This window comes from Carcharodon carcharias, chromosome 1 (genome assembly GCF_017639515.1).
Source record: "Carcharodon carcharias isolate sCarCar2 chromosome 1, sCarCar2.pri, whole genome shotgun sequence".
In the NCBI taxonomy this organism is placed as follows: domain Eukaryota; kingdom Metazoa; phylum Chordata; class Chondrichthyes; order Lamniformes; family Lamnidae; genus Carcharodon; species Carcharodon carcharias.
The window spans coordinates 222,608,717-222,622,299 of NC_054467.1; positions in this window are offsets into that span (position 1 = coordinate 222,608,717).

Here is a 13,583-nt window from a genome sequence, read left to right on the forward strand (position 1 = left end):
CCCACCGGGATGGTCTGATGGCTCTCCGCTTCTTCCTCAAACAGAGGCTCGAACAATCCCCATCCACCACTACTCTCCTGGCTGAATTTGTTCTCTCACTGAACAATTTCTCCTTAAACTCCTCTCACTTCCTCCAAATAAAAGGTGTGGCTGTGGGTACCCACATGGGCCCCAGTTATGCCTGTCTCTTTATGGGGTATGTGGAACATTCCTTGTTCCAGTCCTACTCCGGGCCCCTCCCACAACTCTTCTCCGGTACATCAATGATTGCTTTGGTGCTGCTTCATGCTCTTGTCTGGACCTGGAAAAATTCATTAATTTTGCTTCCAATTTCCACCCCTCCATCATTTTCACATGGTCCACCTCTTGAAACTTCCGTACTTTGACCTCTCTGTCTCAATTTCTGGCGATAGACTGTCCACTAATATTCATTACAAGCCTACTGACTCCCACAGCTACCTCAGCTACAGCTCCTCACACCCCACTTCCTGTAAGGACTCCATCCCATTCTCTTAGATCCTTCGCCTCCGTTGCATCTGTTCCACTTTCAAAAACAGTTCCTCTGACATGTCTTCCTTCTTCCTTAACCGAGGTTTTCCACCCACAATGGTTGACAGGGCCCTCAACTGTGTCTGGCTCATCCACCCTCACACCTTCCTCTTCCTCCCAGAACCATGATAGGGTCCCCCTTATCATGACATCACCCCACCAGCCTCCGCATTCAAAGGATCATCCTCCGCCAACTCCAGCATGATGCCATCACCAAACACATATTCCCTTCACCCCCCCCCGGCAGCATTCCGTAGGGATCATTCCCTTCGGGATACTCTGGTCCACTCCTCCATCACCCCCTATTCCTCAACCCCACCTACGGCACCTCCCCATGCATACGCAAAAGATGCAACACCTGCCCCTTCACTTCCTCTCTCCTCACCATCCAAGGGCCCAAACACTCCTTTCAAGTGAAGCAGCATTTCATTTATATTTCCCCCAACTTAGTCTACTGCATTCGTTGCTCCCAATGCGGTCTCTTCTACACTGGAGAGACCAAACGCAAACTGGGCGACCGCTTTGCAAAACACCTTCAGTCCATCCACAAGAATGACCCAAACCTCCCTGTCGCTCGCCATTTTAACACTCTACCCTGTTCTCTTACCCACGTGTCTGTCCTTGGCTTGCTGCATTGTTCCAGTGAAGCTCAACGCAAACTGGAGCAACAGCACATCATCTTCAGGCTAGGCACTTTACAGCCTTCCGGACTGAATATTGAATTCAACAACTTTAGACCTTGAACTCCATCCCCACCCCCTTTCCATTTCTTCCCCCTTCCTTTTGTTTTTTCCAATAATTTATATAGATTTTTCTTTTCCCACCTATTTCCATTATTTTTAAATCTATACCTTTTATGCCCTGTTAGCCTTACTTCACCCCACACCCACTAGAGCTGTACCTTGTGTGTCCTGCCATCCATTCTTAAGTAGCACGTTCTTTTAGATAATATCACCACCTTCAACACCTCTTTGTTCTTTTGTCTGTGACATCTTTTGATTATCTGTTCCTATCACTGCTTGCTTGTCCCTACAACAACCCCCCCCCCCCCCCACCTTAAATCAGCTTATATTTCACCCCTGTCCTATTTTTACTCAGTTCTGTTGAAGGGTCATGAGGACTCAAAACGTCAACTTTGTTCTTCTCCGCCGATGCTGCCGGACCTGATGAGTTTTTCCAGGTAATTCTGTTTTTGTTTCAGTTTAAGTCTTGCCCATTCCAGTCCAAATACCCTTTTAGTGATATAGTAAATGTGAATTACTTCTAGTCATCCTCTCCGACGCTGAAAATTAACCATTATTTTTCCATCTATGAATGTATGATGGCATTAACAGAAGTCTGTGGAGGTGATGACACCTTGCCCCTTTCCCATTTGGTTGTATCTTCCATCACTTAACCTATCAAAGTATGATGTGGGTGTGCCACTTAACTCCAGATCACACTGGCCTGACCTGGTATGTTTTCCTCCTTTGAGCATCTTGTCTTGTTTCCACCTCTCATTCAGAATCATTGTTGTCTACTGCCTATCCAAGTATGATAATTTTATTACTTGCACCTTGGTGGGGAAAACCATCAGGATGTTGAAACTTAGGTTCTGGTGCCTGGACCAGTTTGGTATAGTCCACAGGGTGTCATGCACAGTTGACACCTGCTGCGCCCTTCACAACCGCAACCGGGAGAGGAACTGCACGTATCCTCCGATGAGGACGTTGACGGGAGTAAGGGTAAGGAGGTCCTCAAAGGCAAGGATGATGGCATTGAGGCCATCGCATTGGCCAGATGAGGTAGGTGCGCTCAAGAGGCCCTCATAGCTGCTACACTTGTGGAGAATGATGACGATATGCAGTGAGGAGATACCATAGATCCTTACATTGCATCTGTGAACGTTGACTGCAGTCTGGCTGATGGGAGTCACATGACTCCAGAGCCACAGCAATGTGGCTGACTTTTAAATGCCCTCTGAAATGGCCTAGCAACACACACCGTTGTATCAAACAGCTACAAAGCCTCAAAAAGGATTGAAACCGGTCAGACCACCTGGTATCAACCTAGGTACCGGAAACAACAATAGCAAAATCAGCCCTGTCGACCATTAAAATCCTCCTCTCTAACTTCAGGGGGCTAGAGACAAAATTGGGAAAGTTGTCTCACAGACTAGTCAAGCAACAGCCTGACATAATCATCCTTACAGAATCATATCTTACAGATACTATCCCAAACATCACCATCCCTGGGTATGTCCTGTCCCACCAGCAAGACAGACCGAGCAGAGGTGGCAACACTGTGGTATACAGTCAGGAGAGAGTTGCCCTGGGAGTCTCAACACAGACTCCAGACCCCATGAAGTCTCATGGCAGCAGGTCAAGCACGGGCAAGGAAACCTCCTGCTGACTACCACATACTGCCCTCCCTCAGCTGATGAAACAGTGCTCCTCCAAGTTGAACACCACTTGGAGGAAGCACTGAGGGTGGCAAGGGTGCAGAATGTACTCTGGGTGGGGGACGTCAATGTTCACCACAATGAGTGGCTTGGTAGCACTACTACTGGCTGAGTCCTAAAAGACATAGTTGTTAGACTGGGTCTGGGGCAGGTGATGAGAGAACTAACAAGAAGGAAAAACATACTTGACCTCATCCTCACCAACCTGCCTGCCGCAGATGCATCTGTCCGTGACAGTATCAGTAGGATTGACCACCGTAGAGTCATGGTGGAGATGAAGTCTCACCTTCACATTGAGGATACCTCCATCGTGCTGTGGGGCAGTAGCACCATACCAAATGGGATAGATTTCAAACAGATCTAGCAACTCAAGACTGCGCATCCATGAAGCACTGTTAGCCATCAGCGGCAGCAGAATTTTACTCGATGACAATCTATAACTTTATGGTCTGGCATATCCCCCACTCTACCATTACCATCAAGCCAGAGGATCAACCCTTGCTCAATGAAGAGTGCAGGAGGGCATGCCAGGAGCAGCACCAGTCATGAAGTGTCAACCTGGTGAAGCTATAACACAGAACTACTTGCATGCCAGACAGCATAAGCAGCAAGTGATAGACAGGGCTAAGCGATCCTACAACCAACGGATCAGATCTGAGCTCTGCAGTCCTGCCACATCCAGTCGTGAATGGGGGTGGACAGTTAAACAACTCACTGGAGGAGGAGGAGGTTCCACAAATATTCCACAAATATTCCATCCTCAATGATGGAATCCAGCACATCAGTGCAAAAGATAAGGCTGAAGCATTTGCTACAATCTTCAGCCAAAAGCGCTGAGTGGATGATCCATCTTGGCCCACTCCAGAGGTGCCCAGCATCTCAGATGCCAATCTTCTGCCAACTCATTTCACCCCATGTGATATCAAGAAGTGGCTGAAGGCACTGGATACTGCAAAGGCTATGGGCCCTGACAACATTCCGGCAATAGTACTTGTGCTCCATAACACGCCTTGCCCCGAGTCAAGCTGTTCCAGTGGAAAATTGCGCAGGTATGTCCTATGCTCAAAAACAGGACAAATCCAACCTGGCCAATTATAGCCCCATCAGCCAACCCTCGATCATTAAAGTAATGGAAGGGGTCATCAACATTGCTATCAAGCAGCACTTGCTTAGCAATAACCTGCTCACTGATGCCCAGTTTGGGTTCCGCCAGGGCCACTCAGCTCCTGGCCACATGACAAAGAACAAAGAAAAGTACAGCACAGGAACTGCGACCCTCCAAGTCTGCGCCGATCATATTGCCCGTTAACTAAAACATTTTGTACTTTCGGGGTCCGTATCCCTCTATTCCCATCCTATTCATGTATTTGTCAAGCTGCCTCTTAAACACCACTATCGTACCTGCTTCCACCACTTCCTCTGGCAGTGAATTCCAGACACTCACTGCCCTCTGCTTAAAATTACCCCACACAACTCCTCTATAGTTTTCTCCTCTCACCTTAAATCTATGTCCCCTAGTAATTGACTCTTCCACCCTGGGAAAAAGCTTCTGACTATCTACTCTGTCCATGCCACTCATAATTTTATAAACTTCTATCAAGTCGCCCCTCAAATTCCGTCGCTCTAGAGAAAAAAATCTGAGTTTCTCCAAGCTCTCATAGCCAATAACCTCCAGACCAGGCAGCATCCTGGTAAACCTCCACTGCACCCTTTCCAACGCCTCCAAATCCTTCTGGTAATGTGGCAACCAGAATTGCAAGCAATATTCCAAGTGTGGCCTAACTAAGGTTCTATACAGCTGCAGCATGACTTCCCAGCTTTTATACTCAATATCCCTGCCAATGAAGGCAAGCATGCCATATGCCTTCCTGACTACCTTATCCACCTGCATTGCCACTTTCAGTGACCTGTAGACCTGTACACCCAGATCCCTCTGCCTGTCAATGCACTTAAGGGTTCTGCCATTTACTGTATAATTCCTGCCTGTATTAGACCTTCCAAAATGCATTACCTCACATTTGTCCGGATTAAACTCCATCTGCCATTTCTCCGCCCAAGTCTCCAACCGATCTATATCCCGTTGTATCCTTTGACAATCCTCTTCACTATCTGCACCTCCTTCAACCTTAGTGTCGTCTGCAAACTTACTAATTAGCCCAGTTACATTTTCCTCCAAGTCATTTATGTATACAACAAACAGCAAAGGTCCCAGCACTGATCCCTGCGGAACTCCACTAGCCACAGCTCTCCATTCAGAAAAGCACCCTTCCATTGCTACCCTCTGTCTTCTATGACCAAGCCAATTCTGTATCCATCTTGCCAGCTCACCTCTTATCCCGTGTGACTTTACCTTCTGTACCAGTCTGCCATGAGGGACCTTGTCAAAGGCCTTACTGAAATCCGTGTAGATAACATCCACTGCCCTTCCATCGTCGATCATCTTTGTCACTTACTCAAAAAACTCAATCAAGTTAGTGAGACACGACCTCTCCTTCACACTCTCACTAATACGCCCATTGGCTTCCAAATGGTAGTAAATCCTGTCACAAAGAATCTTCTCCAATAATTTCCCTACCACTGACGTAAGGCTCATCGGACTGTAATTTCCTGGATTATCCCTGCTGCCCTTCTTAAACAATGGAACAACATTGGCCATTCTCCAGTCCTCTGGGACCTCACCCGTAGCCAGTGAGGATACAAAGATTTCTGTCAAGGCCACAGCAATCTCCTCCCTTGCCTCCCTCAGTACTCTGGGGTAGATCCCTTGTGACCCTGGGGACGTATCCACCTTAATATTCTTCAAGACGCCTAACACCTCTTTTTTGATCTCAACATGATCCAGGCTATCTACACACTCTTCCCTAGACAAATCGACCGCTAAGTCCTTCTCTTTGGTGAATACTGATGAGAAGTACTTATTTATTATCTCTCCCATTGCTTCTGGCTCCACACACAGATTCCCACCTCTGTCCCTGAGTGGGCCTACCCTTTCCCTGGCTACCCTCTTGCTTTTTATATATGTATTAAAGGCCTTGGGATTTTCCTTAATCCTGGTTGCCAGTGACTTTTTATGACCCCTTTTAGCCCTCCTGACTCCTTGCTTAAGTTTCTTCCTACTTTCTACCATGGGCTTCATCTGTTCCCAGCCTTCTAGCCCTTATGAATGCTTCCCTTTTCTTTTTGACTAATCTCACAATATCCTTCATTATCCAAGGTTCTTGAAACTTGCCATGCTTATCCTTCATCCTAGCAGGAACATGCGGGTCCTGAATTTTTATCAACTGATGTTTGAAAGCCCCCCCCACATGTTGATTTGCCCTCAAACATCCGCCTCCAATCTCGATTCCTCAGTTCCTGCCTAATATTGTTATAATTAGCCTTCCACCAGTTAAGCACCTTAATCTGAGGACTCCTGTTATCCTTATCCACCAGCACCTTGAAACTTACTGAATTATGGTCACTTTTCCCGAAATGCTCCCCTACTGAAACTTCGACCACCTGGCCGGGTTCATTCCCTAATACCAGGTCCAGTATTGCCCCTTCCCTAGTTGGACTATCTACATATTGTCTCAGGAAGCCCTCCTGGAAGCACCTTACAAATTCTCCACCATCCAAACCCCAGCACTAAGTGATTCCCAGTCAATATAGGGAACATTAAAATCACCCACCACAACAACCCTATTGCTTTTACATCTTTCCAAAATCTGCCAACATAACTGTTCCTCAATCTCCCGCCAGTAATTGGGAGGCCTATAGTAAACCCCTAATATTGTGACTGCACCCTTCCTATTCCGGAGCTCTACCCATATTGCCTCGCTGCATGAGCCCACCAAGGTATCCTCCGGTTGTATAGCTGTGATATTCCCCTTAACCAGCAGTGCAACTCCCCCACCTCTTCTACATCCCTCTCTATCCTGCCTGAAACATCTAATTCCTGGAACGTTTATCTGCCAATCCTGTCCATCCTTCAACCAAGTCTCTGTAATAGCAATAACATCATAGTCCCAAGTACTAATCCAAGCTCTAAGCTCATCTGCCTTGCCTGTTATACTTCTCGCATTGAAACAAATGCATTTCAAACCCCGAGTCCCACTGTGTTCAGTAATTTCTCCCTGTCTGCCCTTCCTCTTAGTCCTACTGGCCATATTCACCGGTTCCCAGTCATTTATTTCACCTGTTGACCTATTGCTCTGGTTCCCACCCCCCTGCCATACTAGTTTAACCCGTCCCGAGTGACACCAGCAAACCTTGAAGCCAGGATATTGGTGCCCCTCCAGTTTAGATGCAACCGTCCTTCTTGTACAGGTCCCACCTGCCCCTGAAGAGATCCCACTGATCCAGATATAGGAAACCCTCCCTCCTACACCATCTGTTCAGCCATGTGTTTAGCTGCACTATCTTACTATTTCTAGCCTCACTGGCACGTGACACAGGGAGTAATCCTGAGATTACAAACCTAGAGATCCTGTTTTTTAACTTTCTGCCTAACTCCCTGAACTCCCGCTGCAGGACCTCATCACTCTTCCTGCCTATGTCGTTAGTACCAATGTGTACCACAACCTCTGGCTGTTCTCCCTCCCCCTTCAGAATGTCCCGTACCCGATCAGAGACATCCTGGACCCTGGCACCAGGGAGGCAACATACCATCCTGGTGTCACTTTCACGACCACAGAAGCGCCTATCTGAGCCCCTGACTACAGAGACCCCTATAACAATTGCTCTTCTGTGCTCTGACCACCCCCCTGCTGAACAACAGAGACAGTCATGGTGCCACTGCTCTGGCTACTGCTGTTGTTTTCCCCTGATAGGCCATCCCCCCCAACTGTATCCAAAATGGTATACCTGTTAGAGAGGGGGACAGCCACAGGGGATTTCTGCACTGACTGTCTGCCCCTTCTAGCGGTCACCCATTTATCTGTCTGTGCCTTGGGTGTGACCACGTCTTCAAAACTCCTGTCAATGACGCTTTCCGTGACCTGAATACTCCTAAGTGTATCCAACTGCTGCACCAACCGATCCATGCGGTCTGAGGAGCTGCAATTGGGTACACTTCCTGCAGATGTAGTTGTCCGGGACACTTGAAGCATCACAGATTTCCCACATCCCACAGGTGAAGCACTTCACCCCAACAACTGCCATTTCTAGAACTACTTAATAAATTAATTTAAATCTAATAACTGCTTATTGACTCCTTATTAACTATACATTCCCTAGGGCTAGATTAGAAATCTAGCTAAATTCTAAGAACAGTAATCCCCTGATTCTGGTCTAGACACTCTCTACTTATTAATTAAGTGATTAATTTATTTGGTTTAATTAGGTTAACAATGTTTTAGTTTCAAATTCAGTGTAGATTCTCTACCAGCCAATCAGGTTTACTGTGACGTCACTTATAATATTTTTTAAGACCCGAGGTCCGCGAATCCCCGAGGTAAGGTTTTTATACTCACCTCTCTGGAACTCCACCCTCCGACTCTGTTCCCTGGAACTCTCCTCGCGCTCTTTTATCCTGTGTCTCCACTGCTCTCCTCGCGCTCTTTTATCCTGTGTCTCCACTGCTCTCCTCGCGCTCTTTTATCCTGTGTCTCCACTGCTCTCCACGCGCTCTTTTATCCTGTGTCTCCACTGCTCTCCTCGCGCTCTTTTATCCTGTGTCTCCGCTTTCCTCGCGCTCTTTTATCCTGTGTCTCCGCCGTTCTCCTCGCGCTCTTTTATCCTGTGTCTCCACCGCTCTCCTCGCGCTCTTTTATCCTGTGTCTCCACTGCTCTCCTCGCGCTCTTTTATCCTGTGTCTCCGCTTTCCTCGCGCTCTTTTATCTTGTGTCTCCGCCGCTCTCCTCGCGCTCTTTTATCCTGTGTCTCCGCCGGTCTCCTCGCGCTCTTTTATCCCGTGTCTCCGCCGCTCTCCTTGCGCTCTTTTATCTCGTGTCTCCGCCGCTCAGTCTTGGTTCAAACATGCACAAAAGAGCTGAATTCCTGAGATGAGATGAGAGTGACTGCCCTTGATATCAAGGCCGCATTTGACAGAGTGTGGCATCAAAGAGCCCTAGCAAAATTGGAGTCAGTGGGAATGAGGGGCAAAGATCTCTGCTGGTTGGAGTCATACCTAGCACAAAGGAAGATGGTCGTTGGAGGTCAGTCATCTCAGCTCCAGAACATCACTGTAGGAGTTCCTCAGGGTAGTGTCCTCGGCCCAACCATTTTCAGCTGCTTCAGCAATGACCTTCCTTCTATCATAAGGTCAGAAATGGGCTGTTCACTGATGATTGTACAATGTTCAGCACCATTCGCGACTCCTCAGATACTGAAGCAATCCATGTCCAAATGCAGCATGAAATGGACAAAATCCAGGCTTGGGCTGACAAGAGGCAAGTAACATTCGCGTCACACAAGTGTCAGGCAATGACAATGTCTAACGAGAGAATCTAGCCATCGCCCTTTGACGTCCAATCACATTACCATCACTGAATCCCCCCACTGTCAATGTCCTGGGGTTACCATTTACCAGAAACTGAACTGGACTAGCCATATAAATATTGTGGCTACAAGAGCAGGTCAGAGGCTAGGAATCCTGCGACAAGTAACTCACATCCTGACTCCCTGTCCACCATCTACACGGCACAAATCAGGAATGTGATGGAATACTCCCCACTTGCCTGGATGAGTGCAGCTCCCACAACGCTCAGGAAGCTTGACACCATCCAGGGTAAAGCAGCCGAATTGGTTGGCACCACATCCACAAACATTCACTCTCTCCACCACTGACACACAGTAGCAGCAGTGTGTTCCATCTATAAGATGTACTGCAGGAACTCACCAAGGCTCCTTAGACAGCATCTTCCAAACCCACAACCACTACCATCTAGAAAGGACAAGGGCAGCAGATAGATGAGACCACCACCAACTGGAAGTTCCCCTCCAAGTCACTCACCATCCTGACTTGGAAATATATCGCTGTTCCTTCACTGTCGCTGGGTCAAAATCCTGGAACTCCCTTCCTAATAGCATTGTGGGTGTACCTATACTACATGGATTGCAGCAGTTCAAGAAGGCAGCTCACCACCACCTTCTCAAGGGCAGCTAGGGATGGGCAATAAATGCTGGGCCAGCCAGCAAAGCCCACATCCTGTGAATGAATGAAAAAAACACCTCCCTTCAAACTGAACATGAAGCTCTATCATGCTGTCACCTAGAGGCTCCTTTCCCATGAGGTGATTGATTAAACCTGTCTCATTACTCATTATCCAGTCTAGGATAGCCTGACCTCTGGTTGACTCGAGAACATACTGCTCTCCTACCCTCCATGAACCCACATTCCAGGCTACCTTTGTCAATCTGATTCGTCCAATCCACGTATCAATTACAGTTACTCATGATTAGTGTGGTACATTTCTAACACCCCACTTATTTAATCCTGTATACTCGATGCCACCATGTAACTACTGTTAGGGGGCCCATAAACTACTTCCTCAAGTGACCTTTTACCTTTACTATTTCTCATCTCTACCCAAACTGATTCTGCATCTTGCTCTTTCGAACCAAAGTCATCACTCACCACCGTCCTAATGACACGTGATGAAAGCAAAATACTGTGGATGCTGGAAATCTGAAATAAAATCAAAAAATGCCAATGTTACACCCCGATTATTGTTTCCAAACTAGGGTTCTTAATCCACAGACTGGAGAGGCTGCTCCTAACTCCCCAAAGTCTCGCTACTTTTTCTGGCTCCTCACTCCCTGAAATCTCATCGCTTTTTCTGACTCCTCATTCTCTGTAGTCTCACTGATTTTTCTGTCTCCCCTTTGTTCTACCTTCTCCTCCCCCTTGCAGTGGTACAAAACCCATCACATTTCTACCTCCCAACAGTTGCGACGAAGAGTCACATTAAACTCAAAGTGTTAACTCTGTTTCTTCCTCCACAGATGTGCCAGACCTGCTGAGTTTTCCAGCACCTTTTGTTTTTATTTATATTTTACATATTGATAAACATTTATATATAATGACAGAAAATGTTGGTAATACTGAACAGAGATGGAAGCATCTGTGGAGAGAGAGGCAGAGCTCATGTTTCTCTTTCCTCATATGCTGCCTGATCTGCTTAACATTTCCGGCTTCTTGTCTCCATATTTCAGATGTGCACCTCAGGGGTCATCGCTGGGGCCTCAACTTTTTACAATTTATATAAATAATTTGGATGAAGGGACCGAGGGTGTGGTTGCTAAATTTGCTGATGACACTAAGATAGGTAAGGAAGTAAGTTGTGAAGAAGGCGTAAGGAGGCTACAAAGGGACATAGACTGGTTAAGTGAGTAGGCAAAGATCCGACAATTGGTGTATAATGTGGGCAAATGTGAAATTGTCCATTTTGGCAGGACGAATAAAAAATGAAGCATATTATCTAAATGGTGAGAGATTGCAGAGCTCTGAGATTCAGAAGGATCTGGTGTCGGAGTGTATGAATCACAAAAGGCTAGTGTGCAGGTTCAGCAAGTAATTAGGAAAGCTAATAGAATATTATCATTTACTGTGAGGGGAATTGATTACAAAAGTAGGGAGGTTATACTTCAGTTATACAGGGCGAGATCACATCTGGAGTATTGTGTACATTATTTGTCTCCTTATTTAAGGAAGGATGTAAATGTGTTGGAAGCAGTTCAGAGAAGGTTTACTAGACTAATACCAGGGATGGGATTGTCTTATGAGGAAATGCTGGACAGGTTAGACAGGAGTTTAGAAGAATAAGAGGCAACTTGATTGAAATCTTTAAGATCCTGAGGGGTCTTGACAGGCTGAATATGCAGAGGATGTTCCTCTTGTGGGACAATCAAGAACAAGGGGTCATGGTTTAAAAATAAGGGGTCGCCTATTTAAGACAGAAATGAGAAGAAATATTTTCTCTCATGGGTCGTGAGTCTTTGGTACTCTCTTCCTCAAAAAGCAGTGGAAGCAGAGTCTTTGAACATTTTTAAGGCAGAGCTAGATGGATTCTTGATAAACAAGGGGATGAAAGATATCTGGGGTAGGCAGGAATGCGGAGTTGAGGTAACAATCAGACCAGCCATGATTTTATTGAATTGCGGAGCAGGCTCAAGGGGCCAAGTGGCCTACTCCTGTTCCGACTTCATATGTTCATATTCCCAGCGGTCATAGAGCATAGGAACATAGAAAATAGGAGCAGGAGTAGGTCATTCAGCCCTCTGAGCCTGCTGTGCCATTCAATATGATCGTGGCTGATCCTCCATCACAATGCTATACTCCTCTTGCCACACCCCTTGATGCCTTTAGAGTCTAAAAATCTATTTCTTTCTTAAATATATTCAGTGACTTCGCCTCCACAGCCTTCTGTGGTAGAGAATTCCACAGGTTCACCATGCTCTGAGTGAAGACATTTCTCTTCATCTCAGTCCTAAATGGCCTAAGCCATATCCTGAGATTGTGGCCCCTTGTTCTAGAACCCACCACAGCCAGACCCTGTCCCTGCATCCAGTCCGTCCCGACCTGTCAGAATTTATGTCCAATGAGATCCCCTCTCATTCTTCTAAACTGTAATGAATACAGGCCTAGTCGACCCAATCACTCCTCATTTGACAAATCTGCCATCTCAGGAATCAGTCTGGTAAACCTTCACTGCTCTCACTGTATGGCAAGTATAGAGCGGTGGTGTAGTGGTATCGTTGCTGGACCAGTAATCTAGAACTCAGGTTAATGCTTTGGGGACCTGGGTTCAAATCCAACAGTGACAAAATTTAAATTCAATAACTATCTGGAATTAAAAATCTAATGATGACCATGAATTGATTGTTGTAAAAACCCATCTGGTTCACTAATGCTCTTTAGGGAAGGAAATCTACCATCCTTGTCACCTGGTCTGGCCTACATATCACTCCAGACCCAGACCCACATTGACTCCGGACTCTTAAAAATGCCCTCTGAACAAGGGCAATTAGGGATGGGCAATAAATGCTAGCCAGTGTTCCAAAATCTGTAGAATTTGGAAGATGACCACCAATGCACCAACTATTCCCATGACCACCTCCTTTTGTACCCTGGAATGTAGATTATTAGGCCCTGGGGATTTATTTGCTTTCAGTCCCATTAATTTTTCCAGCACTATTTTTTTAGTAATACCAATTTTCTTAAATTCCTCCTTCTCACTAGACCCTTGGTTCCCTAGAATTTCTGAGAAGTTATTTGTGTCTTTCTCCATGGAGACAGAACTAAAGTAGTTCTTTAATTGCCCTGCCATTTCCTTGTCCTCTATTATAAATTCTCCCATTTCAGACTGTAAGGGACCTACATTTATCCTCACTGATCTTTTTCTTTTTGCATACTTATAGAAGCTTTTACAGTCCGCCTTTATGTTCCTTGAAAGTTTGCTCTCATACTCTATTTTTCTGCTCTTAATCAATCTCTTGGTCCTCTTTTGCTGAATTCTAAACTGCTTCCAATTCTCAGGCTTCCTACTTTTTCTAGTAACTTTACATGACTCCTCTTTGGATCTAATACTATCCTTAATTTCTTTTGTTAGCCATGATTGGACCGCTTTTCCTGTTGTGTTTTTTGCACCAGAAAGGAATGTATAACTATTGCAAT